This window comes from Ixodes scapularis, unplaced genomic scaffold (genome assembly GCF_016920785.2).
Source record: "Ixodes scapularis isolate PalLabHiFi unplaced genomic scaffold, ASM1692078v2 PGA_scaffold9__187_contigs__length_104089568, whole genome shotgun sequence".
NCBI lineage: Eukaryota > Metazoa > Arthropoda > Arachnida > Ixodida > Ixodidae > Ixodes > Ixodes scapularis.
The window spans coordinates 1,118,614-1,126,619 of NW_024609884.1; the positions used below are offsets into that span (position 1 = coordinate 1,118,614).

General features: G+C 43.6%; 1 long non-coding RNA gene across 2 annotated transcripts; it reads left to right on the top strand.

The window, feature by feature from the left end:
* The first annotated feature begins 5,510 nt into the window (after positions 1-5,510).
* Positions 5,511-7,802, top strand: LOC121833833. 2 transcript variants are annotated; one of them, XR_006076885.1, is made up of 3 exons: positions 5,511-5,557; positions 6,142-6,271; positions 7,523-7,802. It is a non-coding gene; the product is annotated as an uncharacterized LOC121833833 (long non-coding RNA). The 2 variants fall into 2 exon arrangements; XR_006076884.1 differs by having other exon boundaries at positions 7,527-7,802.
* Positions 7,803-8,006: the final 204 nt, after the last annotated feature.

Here is an 8,006-nt window from a genome sequence, read left to right on the forward strand (position 1 = left end):
GCCCTATGCCGTTACATACCCAAGGCGAGTTCCTCTTCCACTGCTCTCACAAGTGGAGAATGAATTGGAAAGGATGAATGAAATGGGAGTCATCAAGAAGGTGGAAAAAGCAACGGAGTGGTCCGGCATCCTGCGGTACAGTGACACGGCCAGCAGCCCAACCAAGGTCCTACATTGTAAGCACATCGACAGGACTAACACGACGCACCGGGACTCACATGCAGCCAACGGCGGTCACTAGGAGCGAATGACCAAGCAGACCACCGGACAGGTTGGACTTCTCGGCTCCCTAATCCTAAGAAAGGGGGGTATCGTGAGTGGCATTGCGAGCGACCGCCGACTGCAGCGCCGCGACGCGCATATGCGCGGAGTACTCTCGCTCCGGGAGGCCAGCGGACGGGGGAGAACGGCGCAACCATGCGAGGACATGGCTGTATGTCGCGACTGCACGTGTTGCCTTTAACCCGCAATAAACTGTTCTTGTTATACCCGAACAACGGCTACGACAGGCCTGGTGTGTTAATATTTCTGTAGTGAGCCGCCACAGACGGTCGCTGCAAATGATGTAGACGGGCGGGCCGGGTAAGTTAATGCATGCCCCAGTGACACACACAACGAAACATCACAACATCGTACAGTTAGCGTAACGATTGTCGATGGCATGTCAGTGTCGACCAGGGGCGGATTTAGAGGGGGGTTCCGGATGTCCTGACCCCCCTCTTGATTTCTGCTTGTGTAAATTTTAGGGCGTAAAACGAAGGAGAGGGGGAGGGGGTCCCTAAACATATGGGACGCTGACCGACACCTGACCCCCCCCTCAGGAAATTCCTGCATCTGCCCCTGGTGTCGACGAAATGTATGTCAATATGTCGTTTGACTAAAAGTTGTCGATGAGATGTCTGTCGATGAAACAAAACAGATATTAAAATGTAGGTTGCCACAGTAGCGGGGTTTGCTATAAAATGAAGCAAAAAATTATAGTCCGGGTGTAGCAAGCTTCATATTTTGTCACAGGTGTATTGCAGTGGTGGATGTTACCATGTGAAAGTTAAAGGCACTAATTTGTTTGTGCGAAAAATCGGAAGAATATATGCAAGATTTTCAGTTATGAATGCTGATGTTGACAGCTGAGGGTTGTGTTTCGTTCTCATGTTGAGAGATGGCAGAGCACATCACGGAAAGTAGACCGCACTGTTGAGCAACGGGTCTACGGCAGGGTGTCTCGACCCCAATTCCGTTTTTCTGTTGTGGCTTTCATCTCTGCGTGCATGGCTATATTGTCACGAATAACAAATGGTGAGGCGGCGAATAACTGAAGAAACTAAATGTTTAATGGGGCGAACTTGTGCCCAAAACAAAATAGAGAACGGCTAGCGTCGCAGGCGTCAAAACAGCAGGATTGAGCGCTGGGAAGAGTCTGACTTCGCTCGCCATGCGGAGTCCCTTTTGTAGCTGCGTGGGTCTCTGGAACATTCGGCCTAGACATTTCGGTGCGTAGATTATTCGTAGCTCGGCCAAACAAGCAATTTCTCGAATTTGCGAGAACGCCAAGTAGAAAGAATAAATAAAAGAACATTCCGCTGCCTGGAATCAAACCCAAATCTTCTGCGCTACAATCAAGTGCAGTAACCATTTGGCCACGTACGCGCTCGCTCAGCGACGTCCGTGAAAATATTAGAAGAAAGCTGTGTTACAGCAAGATTATCTTCAGCCTCGTCGGACTCGCCATCACGGTTTTTTCTAATTGCAGCACGTTGCTCCATCTCCCAACAGAAGCACCAAACATTGCTTTCGGCCATATGCGGTCCTGACACAGGTTGCTAATGCTTTGCAAAAACAAAGCTGCACCTTTCGATTCTACAAGGCAACACCCATCACTAATGTAGTTTGACAGAACCTTCAAGCTTGCCTTGTGCAGGTGCCACTCTTTCCAGAGAATTCTACAGCTAGCTCCGCTATTGGTATCACGTTATACATACTTTGAGATATTGTAAATGTCGTCTTCTGTGTTATTGACAACCAGGTATTAACGATATCAAGAAAGATCACTCCAGCCATGTATATTACTTTTTACATATAGTATGCAATCAACACAGACCAAAAGAACAATTGCTAAACTCACTTGCATTTGTGGATGAGCTTTTCAAGTGAATGATGTTCAATCAGTTAGCACCTGTCGATTTGGGCGGAGGGCCGTGGAGCATTATGTTAGCGGCTGTAAATATGCTCTCGACAGGTGCCGATAAAAATGGTGTTCTGTGGTTTATTTGTCTTCTAATCTTTGTCCATGCTTTACGCATTGCTTCTTTTACTATGGTCAACCAGCTTGCACAATTGTTAATGCCAACTTCATCTCCACATCAGTTTTTGGTCCTCCTAAATTATCTTGAGGTGCCTCCATGCTCTGATTTGGTGAGGTCGCCTTTTCAGTAATGATCTAGTGACGTCACAATGGAAGGAATCGCTGTTCTCTTATCTATTGATAGTATTTGAAAGCATAAACTCTGCTCCCATCCATCGATATGGCACGAAAGTGCAGAGCACACCTGTAAAGTTTGTGCTTGCAGTGCCTTAAGGCCCGTTCACACTCTTGCAACCGAGTACGACTGAGAGAGACGAGATCTCTTACAACTTCTTAAATGTTTCTAGAACGAGGGAACACACTGACATTGTGGCGCCACCTATGCGGTGACCCTAGAACTGCATTTCACAAAAGCGAAGGTTTTGCGGGATTTCCGAGGTCAAATGTGCGTAATACCCATAGAAAGGCTCGTTTATAACATTGACAAAAGTTTTTCTAGCCAAAAAAGAAAGGATATTGCACGAGAAATAAAAAAAAATATGCCGGACCGCCGAGTTTACACTGCTTCCCAATAGATGGCGCCAGTGTGTTCTCTGGTTTAAGAAGTTTTAAGGAACCCAGGTTTAAGAGGTCGCAAGCAGTCGCAAGAGTGTGAACGGGCCTTTAGATGTTCAGAATCTAGATGAAGTTTCAAGGAAAACATTTGTTATTCTTTTAAAATAGAAAATAGCATCGCCTGTTGATTAATCTTATAATGCTTTACATTTTTTAAGCAGACCTTATACGAAACAGTTTCTTTTATTTATTATTCTATCATAAAGATAATTCACACTGTTTTTATTCACTGACCTTGTTGCAAACCTTGCAAAAGGCACAAAGCAGTACATGATGAGGTGCACGCGTCATAAACCACAAAATGGCACATAACTCATGGCAAGCTGAGCTTATCATAAGCCGTTAAGAGGTTACATGATCAATTAATTACACCCTGAGGGTCCTCATGGACAAAGACAAAATGCTCTGATCAGATCCTGGTCCGCAAGGTACCAAAGCCTCGGTGGCCTCTTCACAACAGTCTCCAGTCATCTAAAGCAAAAAAAAAAAAAAGGCTTTATTTTTTGTTTCTAGTTTGTTGATTAATTGAAAACATTAAGGAGCTACATTGGGTTTTGATTGTATTTTTATACCACAAACACACCCAAAATATTTTTACTTAGTAAATATAAATAACCTATAACTAGGCCGTATATCCCCCGGTGTTTGTTTATGAGAAAAATCGGCGGATGTTTTTCATTGTTTATTTATTTTTCAAACATTGGTGTCTTTCGACCAGGGTTGGGTCAAAATACTTAATGTACTCGGAAATACAAATGCTGGGGTACATAAAAATAGCTAAAATAGTGATACTAAAATATATATGTAAAACTGTATTGTGATATGCATCGGAAATACATTTTAACAAGGAGCAAAACATATTTGTAAATACAAATACAGGAATACCTCTTAGGGATGGCAGAAATACAGATATTGAAATACATTTTTCCAATTTGCTTGAGGTGCGAACTGTCATATCATAGGCAACAATTTAGTTGGGAGGTGCAATAAAAATCATTCTTGCTTTGTCTGTTATTTTACACTGAAGCGATACAAAAGAAAAACATGCAAGTGCTAAACTCAGTTACACTTGAGGAGCAGGAGCTTCTCAAATAGCCCACCTGTGAGCCGTTGCCCATTCAAACGCAACGTCATGTTGGCAAAAGAAAAAAAAAATAGCTGCTCAACAGTTGTTGAGGAATACAGGTTCATATTAAATCAAAGAAACATTGCTTTCACAGCTGGGAACCACATTTTTTCATTAAGAAATGTGCCACTCACAGCACATTTCTTATCTTCGCAGAATAGAGAAGAGGTCGCATAGACAAATATTTATTTCTGGGAATTGGAATGAACCTTGGTCAGCATAGTAACAATGCCCCAACGTCCCCTTAAAAAAAAAAAAAAAAAAGAAGACGTCCAGATTTTTTTGGGGGGGGGGGGGGGGGGCAGAAGCATGGTGGAAAACATTCTTCAGTTTTGCAGAATAGAGAAAGGGGTTGCTAAGATCCGACACAAATAGTTCCGGTCAAACCTAGGTTCGCATGATAGCAAAGGCACAACATACCCCTCATAATGCCCTCTGGCCTTCTCTAGCAAAAGAAAAAAGTTGTCATCTTTTTTATCCAGAGGTGGGGGTTATTTCTCAAGAAGTGTAACGAAATACATCCCATCTTGATTGTATTGCGGTACCAAGAAACATCCCAAATGCATTTCGATACAGAAATACAGATACTGGTGAAAAAAAAAGTGTTGCAATACAGAACTGCAGACACTAAATGTATTTCTGAAATACTATTGCAATACATTTGTATTGCGATACTGCACAACCCTGCTTTCGACTTGTTGTCTCATGTAGATGCTAAAACAGAGATGATCGGTGAAAAAAAAATTGGTTTGGGACAAGTTGCTTCCTTATCTGCCGTCCTCTGACATGAATCAACAAGGGCGTTGTGACTGTTGGTAGTAACCGTCTGACTGACCTCTCGGGCTCTTGTCCTCCAAGGTCAGCGATCCCACTGATTGGAGATCCCAATTTGCTTAATTCTAGGTAGCAAAACAGGCTCAGCAAATGCCTAGAATTCGGGGATTTCAACCAAAATAATAATCGCCTAGCGCCAAATCGTCCCCAAAAACTGTTTTTCTGTTATAACCGATTTTGCATTCTCGTCATCGGCGGATGTTTCTCAGTATTTTTAGGTTAAAACTGGAAAGTCACAACCTACCGATAACTTGGGTTCTGTGTTTTCTGAGCATTTTTTTTTTCTCGAATTTTTTTTTTTGGGGGGGGGGGGGGGGGGGGGAAGTAACTTTTTGTGCAGATTCGTTTTTTTTTTTTTTTTTGTGTGTAAATTGGTTATGACTTCAACCAATTTACACAAAAACACAGAATCTGTGGGAAAAATTAGACACCGAAAAAGAAATACCCCCAAATTTGAGCAAAAAAAATTAACTTTGAAAACAGTGAACAAGATAGCGTTTTCGGTTTTTATTTTTTTTTTCGAATTCGGCATACATTTATCGGTTTTTATTTCGAAATCCAATATTTGGTTTTTATCAGTTAATATACACCAGAAAATTTATCTTTTTCTTTTTCAGTGAAATGTATTCTGTTACACCTGTTCTTTTATAAGCACTCAGCGATGGATACAGTTGTAGACAGTAAGTTCCTTGAAAGTTTGAAAATCCAAAAAATAGGTAATTATGTCAGGAATATAACAAGATAGATTAAAAAAGAGTATACCATTTGTGAAAGTAACATGTATAGAAGGCAGTTTTAAACCCTGACAGAGTTTGAAACTGCCTCTATGCATTGGGAAGTTCTGAAACATTTTTGATAAGAAACTATCCAAATCACTTCTTAAAATCACAGTGAACTCGGCACACGAGAACCGGTACCGAAGGAAAACAGAAATTTAACTCGGAAGGCGAGCCCAAGTACTGCACCTTAATGTCTGTGTTTACAGTTAGATCCTCCCCTGACTAAACGAAGGTGGGCCCCAATAATGAGCAACCAGCCCCATAAAACATTTGCAATGAGTTAACAACCCCCACCCCCTGCACGCACACATCCACACACAAAAAAATAGCTGCACAATTAGGTCTAAAATACTGACCCCTACCTAAACCTATAAAGTTTATCGACTGCTTCCAAGTTAGACACGTCTGTCCTGTGTGGTTCCAAGGAGTGGTCACAACCCAGCTTTGTTTTATGCTATTAATTAATTCATTCGCTGATGTTTCAGCACCTGTTCCTCAACCGAGGCAACATTGTCAACCTCGACAAGCTGGCTACCGACCAGTACAACGCCTGCCATGTCAGCGGCATCCAGCGCCTTGCATTTGCGCTCTGCAAGGCACTCGCAAAACTTTATGGTAAGTCTTTCCTTGGTGGGTGGTGTGCCCCATTCTGACGTTTCAAAGTCCACAGGTGGAGCCTGTGGCCAGTGGGCAGGTGTACGTCTCCAATTTGCCGGACCCTAGCGCTAGCTAAGTTACCGCCGAATTCACAAACCTCATTCCAATTGAGGCGCCCCTCCACTTCCTCAAAGAAGGTGCGAGGGCCGGTGCTGGCCAGTCGCGACGACGGATAGGCGGCCTAGGCTGTTTAGCTGTCCTCGCGATTGGCCAGTGCCGTCCCTTGTGCCTTCCTTGAAGAAGTGGGGGGGGGGGGGGGGGGGGGGGGTGCCTCCATTGGAATAAAGGTTTGTGAATTTGGCAGTTAGTGTCCCTTTTCCCCTATGTGCAATCCCAGCCAATATGAGCTAGAATGAAGAGCTTTCCTACAAGAACCTTTCTGATGCATTAATTCAGTTTGTTTATTTCTAAAGAGCATCTCAGTGCCTGCATTTTGATGTGTCATAATGCTCTACTGTAAAATCTCAAAAGGTAGCCCACTCCTATTTTTGGCTTGATTTGCTTTATTTTTTTAAACTCTGAAAGATAGCCCACTTCTAGTAATAGTAGTGTTGGGATCAGTGATGGCCTTGGCACAAATGTAGCTAGTGAGCTGTGGCGGGATACAAGTGAATGTTGCTGACTGGGAAGTACATACCTCAGGATTTTGTGGTATATGCCAAATGGCTTTAGAAATAAAGGGATCTGCAGAGATGCTTGAAACATCATCACTTTTCTCATGGTAAGGAACGAATTCAGGGCCATAGAAGGGCTGCAACAAATTGTGTAGTTGGGCTAGTTGGTTGGTCATTTTGAAATGGTATCTATCTGCTTCTTTTTATGTTTACTTACTGTACCATGCAGAAGAAATATTTTCAGTTTTGAGTGCTGTGTCTGTGTTCTCTTCGTTTTTTTTTTTTTTTTTGTGCTGTTTTAATACCATTTTAACTATAGGGGGCAGGGATGGCGCCAGGATCTTCAGAATGGGGGGGGGGGGGGGGGGGGCAGTGGGGAGGCCAACCAAATTGGGGGGGGGGGGGGGTTGCTCTGAGGTGCCGTCGCCCACGGGCTTATCGAAGATAGCTTATAGCTTATGCAGTGTGCTCATTGAAAAGGGAAATGAGGAGACACGAGAAGGAAGGGGCGGGGGGGGGAGGGGGGGTTATTACAGCATTGACCTCTGCCCCCTGTGCTCATGACTCACAACCAGGTTTTGCTTCTTTTTCTTAGACAGTCCGGAATTCCTCATGACCTCGACTTTAACTAAGCTCCCCTTCGTTCACGTCTCCGGTCTCCGCTGAAGATAAGCGCCACACAGCGGAATGCGGAGAGAAAAGCCAGCAGGCGTCACAAAGGGGAGCTGCTTTTTCTAAGGCGCTAGATAGCTTACTCGCCCACGGTACGACTTGCAGTGGCTGGAAGTTAATAGAAAAAAAAAATAATAATAATAAAAGGTATAAACGGCTCTAAAGTCTGGACACTCGTTACACTGGGTTTTCAAGCCGACGTCATAGGCCATTATTTGTTTACAAAGCGGCTTCATCTTGAGGCGGCAGAAGAAATTTTAGGGGAGGCGCCCGCCACTTCTCGCCTTCACTTGGCGATGTCCCTGATAGAGAAGCTTGCACACCATTGGTTGGGTAGCTTGCGAACCATGTCGCTGAGTGTCATTGTTGATGTGCACTTTTTCCCATAAGAAGAAACAAAGTCAATC